General features: G+C 33.8%; 1 protein-coding gene across 6 annotated transcripts in view; it reads right to left on the bottom strand.

Annotated features, from left to right (window-relative positions):
- Positions 1-16084, bottom strand: part of LOC143149887 (1-phosphatidylinositol 4,5-bisphosphate phosphodiesterase epsilon-1) — a 577853-nt gene that overhangs the window by 472600 nt on the left and 89169 nt on the right. For 5 of the 6 annotated variants that reach the window (XR_012992898.1, XR_012992897.1, XM_076317682.1 and 2 more), the window contains exon 5: positions 1588-1870. The gene's annotated coding sequence lies outside the window, so the exon portion shown is untranslated. The remainder of the gene's footprint in view (positions 1-1587; positions 1871-16084) is intronic. The other variant, XM_076317680.1, reaches the window with a different exon arrangement.

Below are 16084 nucleotides of genomic sequence, written 5' to 3' on the forward strand. Positions count from 1 at the left end.
CCCCTAATACTAAATGGAACAAGCTTCTGGCTATTATGCCGATCGTATAAACGAAGACGGTGATTTCGACTTTCAGATTGCGAAAGCATCTTGGCTCATCGATTACCGAAAATATCGGATTCAAGTGGATTTTCATAGTATCATTTCACTAAAGACGCAATTACGTTCTCTCTGCTCGAATAGTGATAAACATTTTATCTGCGTAATGCTAGATCAAAGCAAACTCGAAGTGGAAGCTATTATTGGACACACGTGCAGACACAAGGTCAGCAGACATGGTTGCTACTCGCACGTAGCAAAAACTTTACGGTTTTTCGGTTTTGTTCGAGATCAACTTTCTAAAAATATAGGCTAAAACACAGGATGTCCATAAAGTTTCTATCTATTTTGGCGAATTAATTAAAGTTTGATCAATTTTATTTCAGAAACCCTTAGAACGAATATAGGAGTGCTCGTGAGGGTAATACGACGAGGGTAAATTCGACGAATTGAAGGAGAGGAAACAAGAGGAAATCGGAGATAAGGTTAGGAGGAGATTTTACATGGCAAGGTCAATAGGTAAGGCGATATGTGGATTGTTGAACAAATTTAAATGAACGATTTCTTTTTATCGATTTTCTGTATTACATCATATAACTATCGGACGAAGATTACGAATATGGAAAAATTAGGAGTACGAATAAGAACTAATGGATATCACATCGAATTCTATTCTCAATTACTCAACAAATCATCTTTATGCAATTTTATGAGTGAATTTGATATATAATAATTTCACTGTCAATCGTTGTAGATAGAAAGCTTCTGAACGCTTTGTGTAATCTCAATTATATTGTGTTATTTATAAAATATAAAATTATAATCGATGCTTCTGAATTGGAAAACCAAATAATATATGAAAATAGATTATTATTTGTAAATGTTTGGTTAAGATCTTTTTCATCAGTATAGCATATTATGAATCTAAATTTAATTTAAAGCATAAATTAGACATAACAGATCAGAATTGAGTTAAAGTTATATAAAAACTGTACTAATTATACGTCAATTTTCGTTGATTTTCATGCAGTCAGGAAAAACGTAAAACGTTTTAATTGATTATATTAGATTGATAATATATTATACTGCACAAAATCTACAACAGAAATCAAAATATTTATAAATAATATCGTACTGATTATTTTCATATTCTATTCAGCATTAATAAAAATGTTTGACAACTCTTCAAACACGTGTCGAATCTACAGCTATGTACGTATGTACATATTATGTGATAATTTTTCATTTGCAAAGCGTTCAAAAATTCACCATTTCCTATCGTTATTCTTTACGGATTAAATTGTAGCTTTATAGGAAATAGTACAAAATGTACCATAATTTGATTTCAGATTCAAGTTAATTCTTCTAAACAATATCATCGATTCGATCGATGGTAGAACATCGTATCCATTTATGTTACATTTCTCCTAGTGTCGTTAAGCGACTAATTGAGTCAATTACCATAATTCGTAAGAAAAGAAAGAAATCGTAGCCTAAAATTGTGGCTGAAAATACCTTGTGCAAATGCGATTAAATTTTGAAACCAACCTTATCAGGTAATGGTTCGGCCACGTGGGGTGGAGGAAGCGGAAGTGGCTGTACTATTCGCCGTTGGCGGTGAAGAAAACGGCGCTTCCACCCAAAGGTGGAATCGCCACTGCTCACCGTTGAAATCAGCCCGACGACAACGACGGGTAATCTCCACGTAGTTTTGCAGCCTGCATCAGGATGGCTCCATTGACCCCTATTCAGCAGGACAGTTTTCACCTTTCTTCTTGTCCTTTCCGTTTCTTCCTACGTCTTTCAAGGATGCTTCGGTCCCTTTGTTGACCTGAAAGTCAAAAGATGAAAGTAATTTAATAACTTGCTTCTCAAACGAGTAAGAGACAGAGCAGTGAGTAAAAGACAGAAATTGTGAACGAAGGAGGTTCGAAACAACCGAGACTTATATATATATATATTTGATACTTATATAACGTGTAACTAAGGACACGAAGCGCATGAGAAGCACACGGGCTTCCAATTCAAGAGGTCCCGACTTTGTGACAAACATAATATCGGTAATCACTGATTGGTTTTTAATTACGCACGTTTATCTGTAAGTATAGATTCTGTAATAAATAGAGAATATAGAAAAATACCGTAAATATTCTACCTAGTTTTGCGAATAGTTATGGAATGAAAGATGTCTTGGAAGATCTTTTACTTTGAAATCATTTATTTCCAAATAATGAATGTCTACTAGTACAATAATAATTAGTTTCGGTTGGTTGTGCGATTTCTTTATTAAATAATGTATCTTCAGTAACATAATAATATTCAATTTGATAATTTAATTAATATCGGTATCTTTTATGTGCCCAGTGAATGAAATCGGTATTCTGTACAATACAATGAAACAAAGGTTTATTGTTTTCACATTACGCATTTTGCGCAATATTATTACTCGATACATTACTGTAATATATCGTTGCGTGTAAAGAATTCTATACTTTCAATATTGACGCTTCTTTGTCGATAGATGCAATCGATACAATTGTAAATTTAAACGTATCCGTGGAAATACGCGTGAAACAATTGTAGCTGTGTACTTTTTGTATCGCAATGCCAATCGTTTTAAACAATAAGCATAAGCGGAAAGTAAAAATGTATAGTGCCTCGTAACGGATCGTTGATTCCTATCGAAATTGAAATTAGGGTTTTGCAACAGTTAAAGACTGTACTTCTTCTTTTACACGATTACGTGAATACACAATTATGTATTATTTCGGGTGGGTTTTGAATTCTATTGTCTCAATACGTACAAAAGTCGTAACCATATCTACTGTGTAATCAGTATTAAAGGTGTCTTTATAATTCTATTTCATATGAATATTATTATATGCAGTCCAATATAATAATTCATTATCCAATACATTTTAAATAGGAAACTAATAGTTGGAAACGTAGCGATGTTGATTTGTTTTTTAATGCAACATTGATCATTTTCACATGGTTTGGCCAAATGATACAAACATACGCGCCATTTTATTTCATTTGATCCACCGGTGAAAAAGGTTATGCACCACTGATGTACATCCTACACAGAACTCGTCGGTATATTTGGGTAATACCAGTAGGAACTTTTAGAAAGCATAGCCACGTTAATCCGTAAAGCGACGGTGGCCTTAGTAGAAGCAGCTGCAAACTGTCGTCGACAGAATGTGTTAATTTACCGTGCAGCGGTAAATTTAACGACTCTCTGAGGAGCAATGTTAATTTCTGCATCGTCGTTCTTTCTGGATTAATCATTGGTTGCTACAGCAGAATGTCATTTTGAAACTTTCTCGAGTGTTCACCAGGAATGTCTATTTTATCGATAATTTCTTGATTTCGCGAAAACAATGCACGATAACATTGTTATTTCTTATTTAATAATAAATCGGTCATTATTTTGTCATACTTTCTGAATTACATTATAATTACATATTTATGTTCAGTGATACATTATTTCTTGATATTATGTTGCAATTTGTTGCAATACTTATAAGAATAATGTTTATCAGTTGTTTATTTGTTAATGAACGAAATCTGTATCTAGATATAGTTTATACGTATCAAACTATAATTTTGTACGAAACAAATTCGTTGAGAATTTATTGACTTTCCACTCGTCCTGTTTATATGTTTAAAAATTCTAAGTAATATGAACACTAATGTTTAAATGTTCTGTAAATCGCAAGAGGGATTTTTGTTTATTCTCTTTTGCCTGTCTGGCATGAATATTGACAGTACCAATGACAGTAGATAAATTATAACTATAAAATAAATTAGAACATTGAATTTGCAAAATACAATATTAATACATTGAAAAAAGTGCAATTAAAAGTACGAGTAGAAAAATAATTGAAGTTTGCCGCTTCTCCGTAAATGTTTAAATTCAAATGCAATTATAATTTTCATCTAAAACAAAATAATGCTTCGTGCACACTGAGCGATAATATTTTCAATAAAACGTTTGCGCACGTACGAAAAATGTTTCATTTATTTTAAGGATTGGAGGATGCTCCAGGTTGTTGAACAGTTTACGTCTATATAAATTTATTTTATTCTTTTCAAGTAACGAACACATCTCTGAAATGCTTCCCAAGTATCACGATATACTTTGTACATCCATATTTTTATACTGCGTATATTTCAATGTTGCGTAAAAATATGTACAGTTACAAAACTATTTTTACCATATAGAAATATTATTAGCAGAAGATAGAGGTGTTCCTTTTAAACCCCGGAAACAGTTCGTGAATGTTCAATAATGACAATGCATCTTCTCAGTTCGAAGACGAAAACTTTGTTGGCCATCCAGGGAACAAGGGGTGGAAAGAACCTTAGAAATCCTGTAACTGGTCACAAACTTAGTCTTTAGTCTGTGGCCATCATTGGTAACATTTCTTTTGTCTGTAGTTGTCGTAACTGCACTACGTAGTTCCAGATCTCAGGGTAAATTCGTTACATCGCTTGATTCGAAAAAGTGATAAGTTACAACGAATTAATGTTACCGGCTACAACAACGTCTCGTAACATTAGATAGATTTAGAATTCGGTAATGGCATGTTTGAGCGTAGTCATTGAACTATTTAAAGTTTCAACTTTAACTTAGTGCAAATAATTTTAACTTCAACTCAATGCGTGAAGTTTGAGCGAATGTTTTATTGATTCTTGAAAATGTTACACTTGTACACATTTGACGATGTAAAAATAATAATTGAACGCAAAATTTGATATCTTGAAATTGTCAATTGTCAGAATACCTTTGCAACTAGTTGAGTTAATATCAAATGTATGCTATTTGAGAGGATAAAAATTATCCGTACAAAATTTGAAAAGTCCCATTTATCAAACGCTATGCACTAATGGGTCAATATAATATTTTTGAAAATGGTCGTTTACAGTATTTGAACAAACTACAATCATACTGAAGCAGTATTACAATCAAATTCGTTCTCCTGTGTATCTCTTGCAGGAGTGGGAAGAGTTAGAAGGTAACTAGGGATACCGGAACAAGATATTTCCATCGAAACCCTCCTTGTTTGCTTACACTTCGGTAAGCGGTCGACTGGAAACATTAAAGACGATCTTCAATGCTATGTAACGACTGTCCGTCGCTTTAACCCGATACCTTTAATTCCACAGAAGAGAAAAGAGGAGCAAAGAGACACGGAATAAAATTTCACGTTTATCTTTCACGTAAGGTAATCGAGAATGTGATTTCTATAGAACTGGGAATATGCTTTTTATGCAGGAAAAATAGATCATTTCTACTTCTTATTTCTCGAAAAATCAATTCGAAAGTTCTACTTCATTTTATGATTTCCACAAATTAAGAATTTCTCTACCACTTAATTTCGATTAGTATCTTCTTTGAAGATTAATTCCATTATCGTGGATTATCATCGTTTTTGTGCCAATTATTTAATAATATTCTAAAGAAATATTTCACTCAATGACTGATGTTTCTTTCTATCTAGATGTAATGTATACATACATACTATATCACGATTTAACGACTTACTAAAATATCTCGTATTTTCTATAAATAAAACAGTTACACATAGGTAAGAGAATAAATGAAACTACTGTTTAATATTGCATACCTTAACTACTTAATATTCCTTCGGTAGTATATATATATTCATTTGAATGAAATACAGCATACTTCATCTTTCTTGTCATTTGAATAAATGCTAAACGTTACTTCCTGTGACACGTATAAAAGTTCCTTTTATTGTAAAATGATAAAGCACGCAATATCACAAGCATTTCATTTTCCATTTAAAAAGACAGTGACTATATCTCACGGTTACCTCGTACCTGTAACTTTTTACTGCATTAGTTCTTTTCATGTACGTAACTATGAAATGGTAATAACATTATCATTAACTTAAGAGTCTCTAATTGCTGAGATTACAAGAAAAACGATTTTAAAATGTTCCTCAGATAATGGTTTCTATCGCCCGGTTGAATAACAACGAAGATTAAAGTGTGTGTTCATTTCAATTATTGTAATTTAGTCGCTGTCGCGTTTAATAATTTCAAAATGCAATGCATTCTCAATTCCAGTTATTGTCGACGTTCAGATTTGTAGTAATTTATTGTAACACGATATTTAAGTCTAATTATCTATAAAAGAAGAAATATAATATTTTTGGAATTAGACTTTCATTTTTGTCAACATGTAATGTATTTGTCTGTTATATTATGTTATGGAATTTCATTTTATTAATCGCATTATTAATTATTCATACTATAGATATGCGAACATATTATGGATCCTATTATTAATAACAGTTTCCTCTTGTGTAGATGTTTGCAATGAATACCAAATAATATTACACCGCTTGTGCATTGTAAATTCAAATGAGAAATGCATTTGTGCTAAGTAATAACTGTTACGCATTTCAAGTGGTACTGTTTCATTATGTGGACACTATCCGCAAACTCGAGATTTCGTATACACATAAATGGCGCTTTGGTCGATCTATTCCTGATATAATTTTAAAATGATTACACATTGACCGTTCCTTGCAATTCTCTTCTAGTTATAATTAGGATTACTAATTTGAAAGAGTAAGCAATTAATACTATATATTTAATCATTACTATACACTGGAAATTAAATAGAAGACAAGAGAAATTATTTACATTGAACGTTATCCGCGTAAACGTTCGTACCCTTTAATTCAGGAATAATAAGTATTTGGAATAAATTAAAAAGGAAAAAGAAATATATATATATAAAATAACTTATTAAAGTTACTTTAACCTTGACATACTTCCGATATTTACGTAAAGTTACTTTTACATAGGAATGAAATATTGTATAAACACACCTAGGTGCCGCTAAAATCGAAAAAGAAAGCTTTTTGCGTATACCCATATCGCATATCGCATGAAACCGTGTATTTTAAAAGGAAATTCGATATAGATTTAAAATATTCTTTTACAGTAACACATTTTGATTTTAGTTTTGTACGATACCAATAATTCTGTTACTTCCTGTCAGTACTTCCGTATAACAGAATTGTTATGAAAGTAATTACAGTTATAGCCTATAAGAGTGTAAAACTTTACAAGTGATTCCATTTTTGGTTTATAATGTTTCATACGTGTAACGTGTGTGACAAGTATCTATCGAATATGTCGCGTATACTTTAAAGGTTCATTTCCAAGTATTCGTTATTTTTCTAAAGTCTCGAATTACGCAATAATCTGTGTTCTTAACAATTAGAATTCCTAACAAATTACATTTAGACGTGAAACCTACAAACGAAATGGTACAAAATGCAGAGCATAATAATATTTATTTACATAATATTGGAATTGTCGATCGAAGAATTACGTATGTTGTCATTAACATGTGAATCTCGAGTTTCGTTACCTTGATATCAAGGTTCGTTGGAGTAGAACACGCTATAATGAAACCATTCAAGGTATCGTTTGTGCTAGAAATTAAGGTCAGTTCTGAAAGATATGTGCATAATATATACTGCTACTGCAGTTTGTACGCACGAGATAAGTTATCAAAATGAACAGGGAAGAAAAGCAAAATAATTCCTCGGTAGGTATTCCATTTAAGCTCATTTTGTACTAAAGAAGTTTATCTCGTTTACACTTGGTACGGTGTACGATATTGTATCACGTCTTGTTTTTCCACCACAGATTTTATGGAAGCAGCGAGCGTGCATTGGCAAGAAAACCCCTGCGGAGGTGGAGAATGTTCAGTAACTTTTCAAGTTTATTAGTCTCGAGGGTGGTGCTTGGATTCTTATTGAAACAAAGTTCTAGCATCGTTGACTAATTGGAGGACATGTTTTCTCCGTACCAAGCTGCACCGATTCTTTAGATCTGTATACACTTTCCCAATAAACACATTAGTTCTTCGATTCTCACTTTGAGGGGTCCTCCGGTCTAAAGTTAGACAAAAATCGACTTTGGTTCGCATATATTTCTTTTTCAGTTTACGTGCTTAAAAATTTTCAACAAAGAAGACCGAATTACTGCTCATTCTTCGGTATCCTTATTTATTTTTAACGAACGGAGTGATGTACTTTACTCGACACTACGTTTCGGTAAGAAAGTTCATCAAGTTATAGTGTGTACAGTTGTTTAAAATTCATGAACATAAAAATATTTTACGTTCCCACTCGTTTCTATACATCCGGGAGGGGTATCGATTTTTTGCACACATCAAACTTTTTTATCTCGAACCGAGGCTCAGACTCGATAAGAACATAAATGGAGAGTGAGCGAGATAAAGCTATGACAACCGACCGCATTACGTGCGGTCGATCAACCCTTAAGACGAAATAAAAATTTGTATACTTTTCATTACATTTTCTTTAAAATATCATGAATGAAATGGCGAAGTGTTCTCGATGGAAATGAATCGAAACACGACCCCGTTCGGACAATTTTTAATTATACGTTATTCGGGTCGTTTCTAAAAAAACTTTCAAGTACGTATAATTAAAAATAGTCCGAACGAGGTCGCGTTTGGATTAATTTTTATCAGGAAAACATCGACAATCCATTAATAATATTCTTATAATGGTATAATGATAATTATAAATTTTTATTTCCTGTCGTGTGCGAAATTCGATCTCACGTGGAGTAAGTATCGTTCTCACCTGTGATCGTTGACAGGTAGAATTGTTTTTTTTTTTTTTTTTTTCGTGATCCTGTATGTAAATAGCCTTCACGAAATTGTACATACGGGTGTGATTAATGTATTTTAATATTACAGGATGACAGTTGCCAAAGTATTTGCAATTGTTTTATATTTAATCTAATATTTTAGTTCTTTCAGTAAAGTTTTGCAATATTTCGATTATCGCTACACTCACACTGAACGCGAAACATTATTGCTTTTTGGTTTCGGCTCAATAGAATTAAAACATTCGAACATACGAGAAGTGTGTATTTTTTTTTCATCGACGGTCTTTAGTTGACGTATTTTTTCAACGAATTAATATTTTCATTTATAAGTGGAAATTTTGTTCTGTATACAAAAGCGTCCACGCGAAACCGAATAAAAAAATTAAAAATGACTTCAATAGTAACATTGTTTAAAAGTATTATTTTTTAATTTTCTATCGAGTAATTTGGAATGTAAGATAATCTATGCAATAATTGAAGTCAAACAGGCAAACCGATCCAAAGATTGTTGTGCAAATAGAAATGGAGACAAATATTGAATTTAATCAATTTCGATAGTCCAATATCTATCTGCTTCAGGTAAGGTCGCGTATTTTTCAGTTCATCTTTTCTGTCTATCTTTTGTCGGCTTAAAATTAAATAATACATCACACCTCCGCTTTGTAGGGACCACACGAGTTAATTCTGTTTATCAAGACTTATATCAGCGGTGTAAGTAGAAGCGGTGCAATTTAACTCTCTTTTTAGCCGATTCAATGAAGTATTCATTTGCGTCATTTTTACAAGCGGATGTATGCGTACGAATTAATTGCAAAATTTATCTTCCCCTTCTCGTCAAAATAACATCAACCGCTGTGGAGAACATTCTGTGCATTGCTGTGGAAACTTTGCTTAAAAATAATTTGTATATTATAAACTGAAGACTGTCTTGTCGATTCGTAAGACTTATTCTACTATGTAATATATTCGTAAAATTAGCATAAAATACGCTATATTTATTATAAATTAATACAGCATAGCCACGTTAAGACTTACGTTATGCATTTTGGAAAGAAATGGAGATGGTATGAAAATAAATCCTTCTCAGCTATTTTCAGTTCTACTATTTCTGAGCTTTTAGTTAAACATTTATTCTTACTGTTCAACGGGAAAATCACTTAACTTTTTATTTCCTAAATTATTTAAAAGTCACAAGAAAATGTATTTCTTTATATTTTCGTGTATAACATAAACTATATGAATTATATAACATATCATGATTTACACAAATAATTGGAAAATGAAAAATTTTGTTTAAAAATAACAGATTTAAGTTTTCTATCTCTTCTACGCCTTCACCTATACAAAAATACCTCTTGTCTTTAGTCTGTATATTCAAGGGAAATATTTACAATAACACTTATTAGTATACTGCAAAATAAATGTTGCCATTATTTATATAAAATTAATTGAAAGTCTGTATTCACAGTTTTGAAAATGATTACGACAATAATATTTCATTAAACAATTTTAAATACGTGGCTACATACACGTCTACAGTGAAAAAGAAAGGGTTAAGTAATCGAACGAGTTTATGCAGGCGTAACGTTATACTTGTACGTCACTTGTTTCAATTATTAATTTATTTCTCATTTCGAAGATTCTCGCTGACTGTATATATTACATTATTTGCTTGCGTCAATTTCACTTCCTTCTGCACTCCCTTATTTTTTCCCCGAGATTGTAACGAAAGCTTTTATAAAATCGTGGTTAAATCTCATCATGAGACAGCTTTTTTCCTCAAGCGAAACAATGTTCCTGGCATCAACACGGACAAGCATCAAAGTGTACGTCGTGAAGCGTACTGAGGGAAAAAACGTGTTTTTCCGTTGCGTACATCGTGAAAGATGTTAATACCATTTTTCTAGGTTAGCCTATATTTTCTTTTTGAAGGTTTCGGGGTTCAGGTAGTACAGTTATAACAAAGTACTGGAATGCCTCGTGACGAAAAAATGAAATCTCACAGCAATGCATTAGAATGAAAAATGTTCACACACACGTTTAAGGAATGTGTAGACGCGCAAGTATGAAACTTTACTGCCGAGAATGTATTTGCTTGAGGAAAATAAAGTACTTCTCATGCAAATAGCATGGTATTGAGGTATGAAGAAAATATGCTTAATAGACTCCGACGGTATTTAAAAGACAAAGGTCACTTTTTAGTTTTTAAAACGATAATTTATTGTTCCTACACGGTTAATATTAATATCCTCGATGTAAAAGAATATGCAATTCTATTTTCGTCAGAGCACTTCTGATACTTTCAGAAAAAAGTTTAGAGAAATTTGTTATAAGAAAATATTTATGATGAAGATTTTTCGTATATTGCATACAAGCAGCATATTGCTCACAATCATAAAATTCTAAGAATACAAATACAATGTTAAGTACTATTAATTGTTTTTAATTATCTCCTAAATGATTTTGAAACACAATTGTAAATAACCAATCTGTTGATCATATTATACACTAACTTAATTTTTGCAACTACTAATTGAAATCGCACATTATTTTTAGTTCGAATCATGATCAAAATCAATTTTTATAAGTTATTTAATCATTTGCAATGCACAAATAAGATGCACATTGTTCGCTTAATGTTGGGAACATGCATAAATGTTAATAACAATCGCGGAAATGAACAAACATTCACCGAAACCGTTCGTCTTCATAGATTTCGCATTATCTTGATGTTTATTTATCACATTTATTAACAGCCGTCGTAGAATCCTTGAAATATTCGATTAGATCGAACAAAGACTATCGAAGTAACGGTAAGTGACCTTGTGGTGGGTATATAAGGACCCCCTCCAGTTTCCAAAAATTTCATTCCATGAGGAGCCTCGGAGGCGGACGGATATCTCGATTTTAGGTACCTGGACCCTCTGCAGACCATCTTGGTAACCGGTACTGACTGTCGATAGGCGGTGGTCAGTACTGGCGACCACTCTCTAATTTTTTTTTTCAGCTTTTTTTTCTTTGATTCAGCTTATTTCATTTGTTCTGACATATCTGTATTTGTTCCCCAATTTTAACTTGTACTTATTTTTGCATGTTTATTTGTTTTTGTCACTGCTTCGTTTATTTTCATTGTTACTGCATGACTATTTAATCACTAATCAATTTCATTTCTATTTTCTTTCATGCCTTGACTTTAGGTTTCTTTCACTTAGGCAGAAGAACGAAGAGGATTCCCTCGTCGCAACCGCCGTAGGATCTTTAGTTAAGCTTGGAATAAGTTAGTTTTAAGACCACCATGTACAAATATCTGTGATCTGCCGAGTAATTATCCAATCTTTAGCTTATTTTTGCTCGCTTGCTCGTTTCTCAGTCCGGCCACCTCTGCTTGTTGCATAAGCAAGTGACCGGCCGTGGAGGTGGACCGAACGATCGATCGCCGTCTCTTCTGGTGCGTCCGCTTTGAGAGAGAACATGCTACGAACACAGGGGCAGGTGTTCGCACCGGTCCCTGTGGAAGCCCTTGTGCCACAAGACCCTCTCTTCGTCATCCTCCGTAAGTCAGGTCCACGCTCTGCGTGGTTCCTGACGCGGAGTTGGGAGAAACGGGGCACTCCAAGGAGTGGACGGCGTCGTGCATTTCCTTGAGAATCGGGCCCACTGAGGAGAAACGGGACCGACCTAGTAGGAACAACTCCACGGTTCGCGTCGCGTATTCCCCAATTTTGCCTCATTTTTCCATAATGTAATTGCTCGGCAGAATTAAACGAGGAGATCGAACGAACATTGATTCCTTCTATCTCTGCAGTTAGAATTAGTTAGTCTTAAGGCTGTGATCTGCCAAGCAATTATCCAATCTTTAGCTTAATTTTGCTCGCTTCGTCGTTCCTCAGTCCGGTCACCACTGCTTTTTGTACAAGCAAGTGGCCGGCCGTGTAGGTGGTCCGAACGGTCTATCGCCGTCTCTTCCGGTGTGTCTGCTTCCAGAGGGGACATGTTGCGAGCACAGGAGCAGGCATTTTTGCCAGTCCCTGCGAAAGCCGCCAAAATAAGACCCTCTCGTCGTAAAGATGGAGAAACGGGGCACTCCTCTAGGGGAGTGGATGGCGTCGCTCGTTTTCTCTGGAATCGGACCCACTGAAGAGAAACGGGATAGACCTAGTAGGATCAACCGCACGGTTCGTGTCGCGTCTTTCCCAATTTTGCCTCATTTTTCCATAATGTAATTGCTTGGCAGAACTAAACGAGGAGATCGAAGGAACATTGATTCCTTCCATCTCTTTGGTTTAGTATCTTCGTTTGTACCGCGTGTCGAGGGAGATCGATGGAACTTTGATTCCATCTATCTCTCTCCGGGTCTCCGCTCGCAGCAACCTCCACGTGGTGAGACCTGGTAATCGGTATTACTCCCGACGAACAATAATTATTCGTCGTGGGTAGTACCGAGCTAATTGGCTGCGAATTTAGAATAATAATTTTTACGGTATAAGAACAAGTACAGAACTTTAAAGAACAACATTTTTGTAATCAGTATGAAAGTGCGAAAATGTTAATGGATCGATGGAATGCGATTGTATCTCCGATGAATTGATGTATTGAAATAAAATCTATTTGACTGACAACCGAAACTTTATTTTTGCCCATTAATTGTTTCCATTTCTTTAACCCGATCCTATCAACTGCTAAAACTTCTCAAAACTATACGTACTCGATTACTATGTTCTCCCGATACAAAAGTCCAAAATCAGCGACAAATCTAGCCGAAGTTCCGAAATTCGTTCGAATATCCCGCAAAATCTCAATTCGCGGAAATTCTTGGAATTTGACGTCATTTCTATGAATCCGTGAAATCCTGCCACTTCCTCGCGTATCATGTGTTCCTGGTACCAAATTCTCGAAATCGTCGAAAACTTTCAGCAAAAATTCAGAAATTCATTCGAAAATCCCGCGAAATCTCAATTCGTGGAAATTCTTGGAATTTGACGTCATCCCTAAGAATCCACGAAATAAGAATACCTCCTCGAGTATCATGTGCTCTTGATACCAAAGTCTCGAAGTCGTCGAAAAATTGTAGCAAAAGTTTAGAAATTCATTCGAAAATCCCGCAAAATCTCGATTCGCGGAAATTCTTGGAATTTGACGTCATTCCCAAAAATCCCCGGAATAAGAATACCTTCTCGAGTATCATGTTTTCCTGTTATCAAAGCCCAAAATCAACGAAAAATTCTGGCAAAAGTACGGAAATTCATTCGAAAAACCCGCAAAATCACAATTCGCGGAAATGCTTGGAATTTGACATCACTTCTGATACCAAGAGACTCAAAATCGAACATTTTCGGAATAAATTGATGTTTATTTATCATGATAAATAACAACTCTCGTAAGATCATACTTTAAACAATTATTGATAATGTCCTAGTATAAATAATGGCTTAAAATATCTTTTCGTTGAAATCTTCTTCGTTCGCTGTGGAATTTTTCATTGAGGTTCAACCGACATTGTCAAAGCTATACACATCGATTATTGACTCACAAATGTTCATCGCGATGATGTTTCTATGTAGAATAACGATTAATTTAATTTCGACGCTTTTGAGTAAAAAACGCAACTTCTGCGCGTATTGCGTAAATTATAAGAATTAAACAAATGTTAAATTAATGTATCTAATAATCAATTGTTAGTTTTCATGCTTTATAACATTAAGAAACACGTTTATACTACGAATCTCGATCAAAATCAATTTCTATAAGTTATTTAATCATTTGTAATGCACAAATAAGATGTACATTGTTCGATCAATATTACGAACATGCGTAAATGTTAGTAACAATCGCGGAAATGAATAAACATTCACCTAAACCATTCGTCTTCATAGATTTCGCAATATCTTGATGTTTATTTATCATATTAATTAACAGCTGTCGTAGGATCGTAGTTTAAACAATTATTAACAATGTCCTAGACTAAATAATGGCTTAAAATATCTTTTCGTTGAAATATTCTTCGTTCGCCGCGGAATTTTTCATTGAGATTCAATCGACATTGTCAAGGCTATACATATCGATTATTGACTCACAAATGTTCATCGCGATGATTTTTCTATCTAGAAAAGCGATTAATTGAACTTCGGCGCTTTTGAGTAAAAAACACAACTTCTACGCGTATTGCGTAAATTATAAGAATTAAACAAATGTTAAATTAATGTATCTAATAATCAATTGTTAGTTTTCATACTTTATAACATTAAGAAACACGTTTATACTACGAATCTCGATCAAAATCAATTTCTATAAGTTATTTAATCATTTGTAATGCACAAATAAGATGTACATTGTTCGATCAATATTACGAACATGCGTAAATGTTAGTAACAATCGCGGAAATGAATAAACATTCACCTAAACCATTCGTCTTCATAGATTTCGCAATATCTTGATGTTTATTTATCATATTAATTAACAGCTGTCGTAGGATCGTAGTTTAAACAATTATTAACAATGTCCTAGACTAAATAATGGCTTAAAATATCTTTTCGTTGAAATATTCTTCGTTCGCCGCGGAATTTTTCATTGAGATTCAATCGACATTGTCAAGGCTATACATATCGATTATTGACTCACAAATGCTCATCGCGATGATTTTTCTATCTAGAAAAGCGATTAATTGAACTTCGGCGCTTTTGAGTAAAAAACACAACTTCTACGCGTATTGTGTAAATTATAAGAATTAAACAAATGTTAAATTAATGTATCTAATAATCAATTGTTACTTTTCATGCTTTATAACGTTAAGAAACACGTTTATACCTCGAATCCGAACAAAATCAATTTCTATAAGTTGTTTAATCATTTGTAATGCATAAATAAGAGGCACATTGTTCGATCAATATTGCGAACATGCGAAAATGTTAGTAACAATCGCGGAAATGAATAAACGTTCAACGAAACCGTTCATCTTCATAGATTTCGCATTATCTTGATGTTTATTTATCATATTAATTAACAGCTGTCGTAGGATCGTAGTTTAAACAATTAGTAACAATGTTCTAGTATAAATAATGGCTAAAAAGCCATCAGTTTGTTGAAATATTCGATTAGATCAAACAAAGACAATGAAAGTAACGGTAAGTCACTGGTAAGTGACCTTGCGGGGGGTATATAAGGAGCCCCCGGTTGTTTAAAATTTCATTCTTCCTGGAGGCTCCGAGGTGGACGGATCTCTTCGTTTTAGGTTCATGGAAGGGGTACCCCCCACCTTGGTAACCGGTACTGGCCGCCGGTAGGCGGTGGTCAGTACTGGCGACCATTCTCCCAATCCTTTCTTTGGTTTTTAATTGTTTCTTTGTGTAATTTA

This window comes from Ptiloglossa arizonensis, chromosome 8 (genome assembly GCF_051014685.1).
Source record: "Ptiloglossa arizonensis isolate GNS036 chromosome 8, iyPtiAriz1_principal, whole genome shotgun sequence".
In the NCBI taxonomy this organism is placed as follows: Eukaryota; Metazoa; Arthropoda; class Insecta; order Hymenoptera; family Colletidae; genus Ptiloglossa; species Ptiloglossa arizonensis.